This window comes from Canis aureus, chromosome 31, assembly GCF_053574225.1.
Source record: "Canis aureus isolate CA01 chromosome 31, VMU_Caureus_v.1.0, whole genome shotgun sequence".
NCBI lineage: Eukaryota > Metazoa > Chordata > Mammalia > Carnivora > Canidae > Canis > Canis aureus.
The window spans coordinates 5821994-5834787 of record NC_135641.1 but is presented as its reverse complement, the minus strand read 5'-3'; the positions used below and the strand labels follow the sequence as shown (position 1 = coordinate 5834787).

Sequence of the window (12794 nt, the reverse complement as noted above, 5' to 3'; positions counted from 1 at the left end):
TAAGACCCAGGAATTCCACAGGGAATCAGAAAAGAGCAATATGCTCTGGGACCTGGGGTCAGGTTGATTGAATTCTGACTCTGCCATTTAACACCTGTGCACTTTCAGGTAAGTTTTTTGATCTTCTGTTATTTTCTGAATATGGCCCCTCCTATTACATGCTGTAACTACCTACATATATGCCACATATAGATAACAGTTGAAGAGCACATGCCTTTTAAGTGCTTCACCCATGGGGGTGCCTAGGTGGCTCAATCAGTTAAGTGTCTGACTCTTGGTTTCAGCTCAGATCATGACCTCAGGGTCATGAGATTGAGCCCTGTGTCCAGTTTTGTGCTCAGCACAGAGTCTGCTTGAAATTCTTTCCCCTCCCCTTTCTCCCTCTCTGTCCTTCCTCTTATTTGCTTGCTCTCTAAATAAATAAATAAATAAACAAACAAACAAATAAATAAATAAGTCTTTAAAAATAAAAATAAAATTAAGTGCTTGGCCCAGGACCTACAACCTCATGTCCCAATTTTGCATTCTAAGGTGCAAAGGACCCGAGCCTCTCTGTGTCACCTCTGAGGCAGATGCCTTAGGTCACAGAGTCAGAAGCACAGACACTTAAAGGCCCCTTACCTTTCTGAATATGGAGTGGGCCCCCCTGGCTGGTGAGGCTGCAGAGTGTCTCTTCTCCACATCCTCAAGAGACTTGTGCCCCATGACTTGGTAGTAACAGCAGAGCATGGCTTAAGCATGAAAAGCCCTTTTTATTTCTCCCCAAAAAGCTCTACATAGAAACCCTAGCTCCTGAAGGACGCGGAGCTAGAAAAAAATATGCCTTTTTAAACAATCAACTTAGTAGAGTGTGGAAAACAAACCTTCAAAGGGGGAGGGGATTTTCATTCACCATGTGTTTCATATTGATTTCTCTCAGGATGGCTAAACAATATTACAGAATTGTGCAGAATTCCTGGGAAGCAAGAAAGAAGCTGAAAAACACCAGTTCAGAACACAAAGTAGGATGAAAGGGAGAAGGCGTTATTTCCCTGTCTGTAAGAGGAGTAGCATTGGAACTGCTTTCAATAATAAGGTTAACATGCGGATATAAATGCATCCTGTCTTTACGCTTCATGAGAGACTTTATGTCATAGTAATCAAGGTTTAAGCAGTGTTTATAATTATGTAGAATTGCATGGCTCACAGTGGAAAGGAACTAAGGCACCCTGCACTGACAAGTACAGAAAAGAAGGAAGCTCAGAAACGATGGATTAGGAATTGGGGCAATCCCTTGTGAGATCCAGCATTTCATAAACAGGGACGCATGAACCCAGCCCGCTGATGACGTTCGCTGCTAATGCCATGGTAAAGAGATTGTGCATTCTGTTTGGCACACAAAAAAAGTCACTTCTGTGACTAAATCTCAAAGAAATAGTTTTTAAATTAAGAGAACACCATTAAAGTAACTCAGCTAACCCTCAAATTCACTTCCCAAAACAAGGATTTTGCTGAACATTTACAGCATATTTCCCAGGTTACTTTCCTTTGTAAGAAAAATGGCTGATCCATGTGATTATCTTTTACATGCTCAAAAACCCTGAAGTTGTTGCCCAAGTATAATGCTTGAATAAATATTGAAATTTAAATATTTTATTATATTACATTTGCACACATGTATTTATATATCTATCTGTATACTGTCGTGTGTGTGTGTGTGTGTGTGTATTTTTACCTGAGCAATGTTCAGCCATTGACTGATACCACACATAACCTATGTCCTATTCATCTTGGAACTCTAGCATTCAATACAGTGCATGGAGTGTTGTAGGTGATCCATAACTTTGTCCCACTGACCTGTAATCTCTACAGGTTGAGTTCCATTTTAAGATTTAACAGATTCAAATATAGCAAATCTCCTAATGAAAGAAGGTCAAAAATTTAGAAAGTTGACCCTACCTCGTAGGAAATAATTACATTATTTTTCAAAGGAACAGAGTCTTGAGACCAGGTAGATAAAAAGTGACTCTTGAATGTGTCATAAGCTTCCTTCTAATTTGTCAATTTTTGGTTTAATGAAAACTAGCATCTAGAAAATATAGATTTTTCCCCTCAAAGATAATCTATATTAATTCCTGAGGAATCTAAGAGATAGAAGCCATACACTAAGCCCCTGGTCAGTGTACCGTGATCCCTAGACCAGCATTGCAGGAGGACAGCAGCACCAATGGTCTGTCTACTGCCTGGCAGAGGGGATGTCCAGTGAGAGATCAGGTATAGTAATCACTAAGAGGAATGGCTACAGAAGCAAAGAGTTCACTTACTGTTCAGTGTTTGCATACTTACTATGTTCCAGGTGAGATGCATTAATAAACAAAACGGGCAAAAATCTCTAGAAATAAACTAGTAGGGGGACACAAACAATGAAGTATAAACACAATCTATAGGTTAATTATATAGTGAGTAAGAAGGTCAAAATTGCTATGGAAAATAAAGCTGGGCAATCAGAATCACAGAGTGGAGTGGTTGCAAACTCAATAGCACACTCGAGTCAACCCTCTGAAGAATCACCCAGGTGAAAAAACACATTAAAGGGAATAGATATAGGGGCAACGGGTTTGCCACCAGAACACAGGTGTCGTGAAAACCACCGCTAAACCTAAACCAAAATGGGAAAGGAGAAGACTCACATCAACATCGTCGTCATTGGACACGTAGATTCGAGCAAGTCTACCACTACTGGCCATCTGATCTACAAATGTGGTGGGATCGACAAAAGAACTATCGAAAAATTTGAGAAGGAGGCTGCTGAGATGGGAAAAGGCTCCTTCAAGTATGCCTGGGTCTTGGATAAACTGAAAGCTGAACGTGAACGTGGTATCACCATTGATATCTCCCTGTGGAAATTCGAGACCAGCAAGTATTATGTGACCATCATTGATGCCCCAGGACACAGAGACTTTATCAAAAACATGATTACAGGCACATCTCAGGCTGACTGTGCTGTCCTGATTGTTGCTGCTGGTGTTGGTGAATTTGAAGCAGGTATCTCCAAGAATGGGCAGACCCGTGAGCATGCCCTTCTGGCTTACACACTGGGTGTAAAACAACTAATTGTTGGTGTTAACAAAATGGATTCCACTGAACCACCCTACAGCCAGAAGAGATACGAGGAAATCGTTAAAGAAGTCAGCACCTACATTAAGAAAATTGGCTACAACCCCGACACAGTAGCATTTGTGCCAATTTCTGGTTAGAATGGTGACAACATGCTGGAGCCAAGTGCTAACATGCCTTGGTTCAAGGGATGGAAAGTCACCCGTAAAGATGGGAATGCCAGCGGAACCACACTGCTTGAAGCCCTGGATTGCATTCTGCCACCAACTCGTCCAACTGATAAGCCCTTGCGTCTGCCTCTCCAAGACGTCTACAAAATTGGTGGTATTGGTACTGTCCCGGTGAGTCGAGTGGAGGCTGGTGTTCTTAAGCCTGGTATGGTGGTCACCTTTGCTCCAGTCAATGTTACAACTGAAGTAAAGTCTGTTGAAATGCACCATGAAGCTTTGAGTGCGGCTCTTCCTGGGGACAATGTGGGCTTCAATGTCAAGAACGTATCTGTCAAAGATGTTCGTCGTGGCAACGTGGCTGGTGACAGCAAAAATGACCCACCAATGGAAGCAGCAGGCTTCACAGCTCAGGTGATTATCCTGAACCATCCAGGCCAAATCAGTGCTGGATATGCACCTGTGCTGGACTGTCACACAGCTCACATTGCTTCGTCATTCTGGAAAGAAGCTGGAAGATGGTCCCAAGTTCTTGAAATCTGGGGATGCTGCCATTGTTGATATGGTTCCTGGCAAACCTATGTGTGTTGAGAGCTTCTCTGACTATCCTCCTCTGGGCCGTTTTGCTGTTCGTGACATGAGACAGACGGTTGCTGTGGGTGTCATCAAAGCAGTGGACAAGAAGGCAGCTGGAGCTGGCAAAGTCACCAAGTCTGCCCAGAAAGCTCAGAAGGCTAAATGAATATTATCCCCAATACCTGCCACCCCAGTCTTAATCAGTGGTGGAAGAATGGTCTCAGAACTGTTTGTGTCAATTGGCCATTTAAGTTTAATAGTAAAAGACTGGTTAATGATAACAATGCATCGTAAAACCTTCAGAAGGAAAGGAGAATGTTTTGTGGACCATTTGTTTTTTTTTTTTTTTTTTTTTTTTTTTTTGTGCGTGTGTGGCAGTTTTAAGTTATTAGTTTTTAAAATCAGTACTTTTTAATGGAAACAACTTGACCAAAAATCTGTCACAGAATTTTGAGACCCATTAAAACAAAAGTTTAATGAGAAAAAAAAAAGGGAATAGATATAGGGATGAACTAAGCATGAAGGGGAAAGGATTAAAGGAAGTGAACATTGGATCTCAATGTACAGATATAGCAAGAGAAACCAAAGAATAAGCAATAGAAATAGAAACAGAAGAGTAGTAGCAAAGAAGAAAGTGGAGTACGGAGCTAGAACTACTCTAGATGAAGCATCCGCAAGGCTGGATGCCATGAAGGGTGTGGTGAGATGGTTCTTTATTTCCCCTAGTCAGACTCCCAGGACAGAGAACAGGTCACTGTAAAGGACCACCTACAACCTTCATTTTGGTTTCTGCTCCTTGAGATATAATTGAGCACTTTGAAAAATATTGCTGAACTAACTTATGGATGTTCCAGGAAACCCAGATATGCCTGCACAGCATAGTAATTAAAAGTGGAGAAATAAAGCACATATTCTGGGAAAAATTCATATTGGTGTAGGTTGACCCTTCTCAAGGAAATGCCGGACAACTTTAGGGTGAAAGGTCAGTGGGTCCCAGAGCATCAGTGGAATTTTTTATGTCTTTTCATCTGTGTCCTTTACAGCAAGCAGGAGTAAACCTCATCTGTTCCCTGCCTAGGACTATGTTCTCCAACATTTCTCTAGGCGTGCTCAAAACTTCATTCTGTGCCTACCACCATAAAGCCCAAACAACACTGCAGTTACTGTTTCCAGTTGTAAATGTAATCATCATGGAGGACAGAAGATATGTCCAAGGGAACCTGGAATCTACAGCTTGTTAATGAGGCTCCTTTCGACTAACTGCAAGACCATCACAGTCAACAGATCAAATGAAGAAAGGGTACATGTTGAAGCTGCTTTTTATTTTTGAGTATCCACTTTCAGGGTCTAAGAGAGATGCAAGCAGCAACAGGCCCATCAGACAGCTGACTTAGATGTTATACATTTGGGGAGATGTTAAATGTAGAAGTTAGAGAGACCCATATTTGATGTGTCGCAGTCCAATAGGAGACTTAAAAGGGAACAATACAAATACAGAACCATACAAGAGGTGTGTACAGAGCATTTTTCAGTCATAAATGGAAAAAAAGCTATAACCTGATGGAGGACAGGGGAGAGAAAAATGATAGATAATCTTGATAGCACTTGAAGAATAACTAGTTCACTGGGAAAATAGAGAACAACATTCCAGACACGTGTGTGTGAGTGTGTGTGTGTGTGTGTGTGTGGTGAGGGGGACAGATATAAGATGGAGAGGCTATAAGCACAAACAGAAAATGCATGACCAGAGAAAAGTAAAAGGGTTTAGTGAAACTATTTTCCATGTTTAGCCTCGTTTCAAAAATGTTATATAAAGGGCTTTGTATAGATAGGTGTTTGGATTTTATTTTTAAATTATTAAAATATTGTGATGCATGTTCAAAGGCATCCTGTGTAAGAGTTAATAATGTGTGTCTCCAAAGTGAGTAAACTTCTTGAATTTGTAACAATGTTTAGCACTGAAGTTTTATATCTCATGGAGCCCCAGCTAGTTAGAGAATGAACTCTGCTCCAATCCATCTTGTCTCCCACTTAGTCTGGTTGATAAAAGGCAGGACATCAATCAGGAAAGAGCATAACTATCTAGTGCTTTAGGGAGAAATATGGACACCTTAGCAAGAACATGAAACCATTATGAAATAATTTGAGTTTGGATGAGCATAGGTCAAAAACATAACTTCTTGAAAAATGTCATTGGCATAGAAATCAGATTTTATACTGAAGGGATATAGTTCCCTAAGACATTTCAAACTTTACTCCTTTTAAGACTGGAATGTTAAGTAGACCTTAAAAGCTATGCTGTTTAGATGCACAAAATCAAAATGTTCAATATAAACCAATTTTAGTTGCATAATCACACATACCTAACCCATCCACCAATTCTGTCCCCGTGTCCCTTCTCTGTAAATGGCTTTAGCATTAATCCAGTTAATCGAGGAAAGTGACCTTCAGTGTCACTGACTCTTCCTTCCTCACAGCCCTCCTACCTCCAAAAGAAGTCTCCCTCCATCTCAATCCCTTTCAGAGCCTCATCTCTAAAAAGACGATAAGGTGGTTAAAATCTGGTGTTCCTGAATTCTGTAGATGTAGATTTGAATTTTGGTCTGCTACTAAGTCACATGTGACCTTGAAAAGTAACTTCATTCTTCTGAGTCTCAGTGTCCTCATCTGAATTGGAGATAAAAACAAAACCAAGTTCAAAATGTTCTTGTGATAATAAATGAAAATAACATACATGAAGTATCTGGCACATGTTAAATATTCTATAAAACTTAAATCATGTTATTGAACGTATTATTGCTCCCAGACAATGGACTAGGAGGAAGTCACAAACAGCACATGTGAATTCTTGTGAAAAATATTAAAGAGTGATATACAGAATTATCAAATCAATATATTGTACAACAGAAACTTATATAACATTTTATGTCAAGTGTACTTCAATCATAAATTTTAAGAATATATTAGATATGCTATTCTATAATTTCATTGAAATATCTACTAGCTATAGATAAGAGGTATATTTATAATTTTTCTGCCTTCTGTCACAATAAATATTTTGACATCTAAAAGCCACAATTTACTTTTTTTCTTTGGTTTGAGCAAGCAATCGAATACTAAGTGACTGTCCATCCAATGTCTGCCATTTTGCTTCATGTCTCAGTGAACTTTCATTGACATTCGTTGTAACAGGCGTCAAGTAGAAGAAGGAATAGAAGAAACCCATTTTGAAGGGTTGGGTATGACCCTCTTATGTGGTGGCATCTGCATGATAGAGCATTATTTATCCCTCATTTCTTGCCTGGTGAAACACCACAAAAAATGTAAATCACAGCACATTGTCCTGAGACAACAACTAACTCCCTGTACCTCCCCCAGAGTCATCACTCTAAATGCAGAAAGATGATTAGTTCCCAGCTACAGAAATATCACCTGATTCTGTAGGATTTAGTCTAAAATCTTTAGCACAGCGGCCAAGGCCATTCACACCCCAATGCTATGCCAGGCTTGTCTATCATTATTTCCAATCACAAATAAAATACTCTCACTATCCCATATTAGCCAGAATTCCTTAATTCCGAGTATGCCACGCATACACATATCTTGGACCAGAGTTTTCTCTTCTGAGAGTGGTTGAAAAGATTGTTCCTTGGCTTGGTAAAACCCACATTGTCTATCTTCTCTGACTGCCCCACTCAGTTTGTATCTGATTTTATTTCCTACTGAATGGGCCTGGCTGACAGACCAGAGTACGAGGATAGAAAATGAGGACAAACTTCTTGCTTTTGAACTTTGTGCCTGAGATCATAAGGGGTAAATTCCAAAAGTAGTGTCTGGGCCTGACAATCAAATTTGAGGGGTCCAGTCTGCTTTTCTGTATACTAATAGATATAAACTACCAAAGATAATTACATAACTAAGTCACAGAAGGGAAAAGGTGGGTGGAAATAATGGTCAGCAGCCATAGTAACTGGAAACATAGAGTGGATGTTATATCAGTTTCAGTTGTACAATATATTGATTTGATAATTCTGTATATCATTCTTTAATATTTTCACAAGAACTCCCATGTGCTGTTTGTGACTTCCTCCTAGTCCATTGTCTGGGAGCAATAATAAGTTCAATAAGTTCAATCCAGCAGATGATTGCTGGAGACAGCACTGAATGAGATGTGCTGCCCAGAATCCTCTTCATGAAGGCCTTGACACTAGCTACCAGCAGGCAGCCATCAGCTCCTTCAGTCTCCTCAGCTGCAAAGAGCTTCCTCACTTAAGGGATTCTGGAATCATTTTTTACTCCTCTCTGTCCAATACACCCCACATTCAGTTGACCAACAAATACAGTCATACTGTCTTTAGTTTTTTTAATGATTTTATTGATTTATTCATGAAAGGGGGGGGCAGAGACACAGGCAGAGGGAGAAGCAGGCTCCATGCAGGGAGCCCGAGGTAGGACTCGATCCCGGGACTCCAGGATCACGTCCTGAGCTGAAGGCAGACACTCAACCACTGAGCTACCCAGGCGTCCCTCATCCTGTCTTTAATACATATCCAAAATCCAACATTTCTTATCACCTCCACCACTGCCATCTGAGTCTAAGTCAGTAGTTCTTACCTGGGAATGATTTTGCCTTCTAAGAGATAGGATAATGTCTGGAGACATTTTTCATTGTCACAACTGTGGGGTTGCCAGTGGCATCTGTGAATAGAGGCCAGTGATACTGCTCAACATCCTACAATGCATAGGACATCCCCCTACAGCAAAGAGTTAGCCAGCCCCAAATGTCAATAGTGTTGAGACTCAGAAATGCTCATCTGAGCCACCATCATCTATTACCTGAATGATTTCAATACTTTCCTCCTGACTAGGTCCCTGTCTGCCTCTTCAGCTAGTCATCCTTATAAAATGTTCATTGGTTCAGAGTACACAATTCAATTCTCCAAGGCTTCTCAATCATATTTAGAATCAAATTCAAAATTCTTGCCTTGCCTCCAAGGCCACTTAAGTCCACCCCTGACTCCTGTTCCAATTTGCTTGTGCACCTGTCTTTCCTTGCTTCCTAGAGCAAGGCTATTCCCAGCCTCACTGGTCTTTTTGCTGTTCTTCCACAGACTCTTCCTGACTCAGGACTTGAATTTTCCCTCCCAGTTTTTCCCAGCTTGTGCCCTCACTTCTGTTAGCTCTATGTTCCAGTGGCCCTTATCAGAGAAGCCTTCCAGGACCACCATACCCCATCACCTATCACTCTCATCCTGTTGTATTCTTCATGGTGTGTATCACTGTGTATGTTATAAAAGTACTTTCTATTTTATGTATCATTTCTCTCTTGCAGGAGAGAGACAGGAGAGATTTTGTCTTCTTTGGCCCCCATTGTATCCCAAAACCCGAAAGAATCCTGGCACATAGTAGGTGCTCAAATATTCGCTAAATGAATGACTGTATGAAGCTACTTGCAACAAATCTATGAATATCTATGTGGGTGAGTTAGGTGACTTTAAAGGGTAGCATGGAGGGCATAATGGACTAGTAGAATCTAAGTTTCCTGTATTGGCTCATAGGTCATTAACTATATGGTATAAATTGTGAGTTTATATATGTCTTTCCATCGTTAAATTATATGGGTCTTAAGAAGAGGAATTGCTACTTTTTTCCTGTTTCCCACAAAACCTAGTTCTATGCCTGAATCACATCAGCTGGCTATTAGTCTGTTGAAAATTAAAAGGCAAATATTGTTAGATATCTTATGCCAAAATACAGTAATGGAATCAACTTAGTAGCTATCGATCAAGGAAAATATTTAGAAATCTCTTTTTGGAACAATATCTTGATGTGATCCTAAGAGGTTAATTATCTTACTGTACAACATTCACTACAGATGTTCAGGGTATTTTCTTTAATTATAGGTTCTATAATATCTGCATTCCACTGCTGCAAATGTGGTATTTTTATATCAGCACACATGATTATCACAATGGTTATCTAGAAAAAAAATACTCTGTCATAAACAAGGGAGACTATGGTTCTTTCCTATAGATTTAAGTCTCTAACAATTCTTTCTTTCAAACTATCTTTTAATATGTAGTGTTTCCTGAGGAACTTCAAAGAAATGGAGCAATGTGTTATCAACAATTGCTACAATTCTATATTTTCTCTGTGCACTATTCTGGATAGTGGATTTAAGCTTATTTTCTGACCAGAATTATGTTTAAAATGTCGACTGCCACCTATCTTTCAGTGTGTATATACTACAAGTATGTAATAATGGCACACTCTCCATCTACAATCTCCTAAAAGCTTTGTCAGTCTTCTTTTTCTATTCTCTTTCTATCTCTATGGATTTTCTTATTTCAATTTCAGAACATATAGAATTTCAAAGCAAAAACTGCACTGGATCAAAGTAAACAGACAAGTAAGACTTTATTCAGTCTATTGTGATAGGCCATAGAAACTAACTGAACTAATGCCACCCAATCAAAAGGCAGGAAGGTATTATGGTGAGTGAAATAAGTCAATCAGAGAAGGACAAACATTATATGGTCTCATTCATTTGGGGAATATAAAAAATAGTGAAAGGGAATAAAGGGGAAAGGAGAAAAAATGAGTGGGAAATATCAGAGAGGGAGACAGAACATGAGAGACTCCTAACTCTGGGAAACAAACAAGCGGTGGTAGAAAGGGAGGTGGGCGGGGGGTGGGGGTGACTGGGTGATGGGCACTGAGGGGGGCACTTGATGGGATGAGCACTGGGAGTTATTGTATATGTTGGCAAATTGAACACCAATAAAAAATAAATTAAAAAAAGAAAAAAATGGCAGGAAGTTTACGCACTAGGGTAAGCTGGTGAAAAGTACTGGAAGGCATTAGGGGTGAAGTTGATCAATGGGATGTGTTCAGCATGTTGAGTTATTGTCGAGTTTGCAATGGTTTTTGCTGTAATTACACCGTCTGTGCTTGCTAATTCACATCCCCCCCAAGTTAGGCTCCTACCTTCCACAGAGACAGAAGATGGGTCTTAGAGACACTACCTTACTAGATGTTTAAGTTTCAAAGAAAAGGTTCCTCATGTCCATGAGAAAGACACTCCCTGGGCTGTAAAACTGGAAAGAGGCTGGGAGATTTACACACATTTCAAGGAGCAGAGAAAGAACTTATAGTTGTAACTGTTCTAAAGAAAATGCTCCAAGAAAAGAGGGAGGTCAGGGGTCTAGAGTCATGAAACAATCTGCCTGAAATTTAGTCAAGCTGAGGTAATGAGAAGTCTGTCCTGATCAAAACTGTACCATTAGAATAGCTGTTCATGCATACATTTCAGTCACTAGAATTGCCAACTGGAACACCTTATTGAATTCCTCTCCCCATTTCCATAGAATCATCCAATATGACACATACTTGTGTGTGTGTGTGTGTGTGTGTGTGTGTGTGTGTCTTTATAAAGTACCATTTGAGATTTTGAAAGGGTGGTTGTTTTTGCAGTAGACCTAACATTTGTGTCCCCCAAACTCCATATGTAGAAACTCTAACTTCAGTGTGATAGCATTTGCAGATGTGCCTTTGGGAGGTAATTAGGTCATGAAGGTAGAGCTTATATGTAGGATTACTGCCTTATAAGAAGCACCCAGTGTGTTAGCTCGCTCTCTTTCTGCCATGTGAGTATGCAAGGCAGTCTTCAACCCTCACCATCAGCAGGCCTCCACTAGAAGCATTCATGCCGGCACGCTGATCTGGGATTTCCAGCTCCCAGAACTATGAGAAATGTTTGCTGTTTAAACCACACTGTTCATGGTATTTTGTTATAGTAGCCTGAGCTGAGACACTACTACAAGCTCCAAAGCTGCCTTATTTACAGCTATCTTATCTTCAATATGATTATCAATATTATCAATAAGTGGGCTCCAGTGGTGGACTACCAAACCTCATTTAGTAATGATCCAAAGCAGAAATTTCAAGGTCAGGAACAACCCCACCTGCCTCCACCACCACCACCACTGACTTCCCTCTCCTCTACTGCACTGGGCCTGGAGAATCACAAGTCTTGCAACTCATAAGACTACATTCAATTAGCTTTCTAAAATTGAAAAGCCACTGCCAATTCTGTAATTTAAGTAATTGAGTGTCTGAGGAAAGGACACTGCAGTGGAAAGGAAAGGCAAACTGTCAAGCTGTTCTCTCATTTCAGCTGAATGATGCTCTAGAGCCGAGATAATGGCAATGGATGCCCTCATACTTCTCCGGAGAAGCCAGCAAGACTGATCCCTCAGTTCGAGAATAAAGCCTCTTGGGTTCACAGGACACAAAACCAAGCCAGCCGAGACTTTTATTGTTGACCTCATTTTCTACCTACTCAAGAGGAAAAGTAATATACTCTCTTCTTCCAAATTAATCTTCTAAGTCATTAAAAAAATAAATCTCATGCAAGTAGATCTTCAATGTAATGACAAAATTAACTGGATAAGGATGAGGGAGAGAGGTCCTCAAGATCATAAGAGAGAAATGAAAGGCAATATACCAGAGGCAGCAATATATATATATATATATATTTCTATGACTCTGGCTCATAATCAATGGCAGTTAACACATAGAGCACTTTCACCCATTACCTAATTAATTCTCACTATATCCTTCTCAGAGATAACCATCCCCCATAACCCCCTGCACCTGCCCATGATAAAGCTCAGCGTTCAAAACACACTTTTAAAACGGTAAGAACAAGAAATATTTTATAATAAATTTATTTTTTATTGGTGTTCAATTTGCCAACATACAGAATAACACCCAGTGCTCATCCCGTCACCCATTCACCCCACCCCCCGCCCTCCTCCCCTTCCACCACCCATAGTTCGTTTCTCAGAGTCAGGAGTCTTTATGTTCTGTCTCCCTTTCTGATATTTCCCACACATTTCTTCTCCCTTCCCTTCTATTCCCTTTCACTATTATTTATATTCCCCAAATGAATGA

General features: G+C 40.1%; 1 pseudogene; it reads left to right on the top strand.

Moving 5' to 3' along the window:
* The first annotated feature begins 2596 nt into the window (after window positions 1-2596).
* LOC144302285 (elongation factor 1-alpha 1 pseudogene) lies at window positions 2597-4330 on the top strand (annotated as a pseudogene).
* The last annotated feature ends 8464 nt before the right edge of the window (window positions 4331-12794 follow it).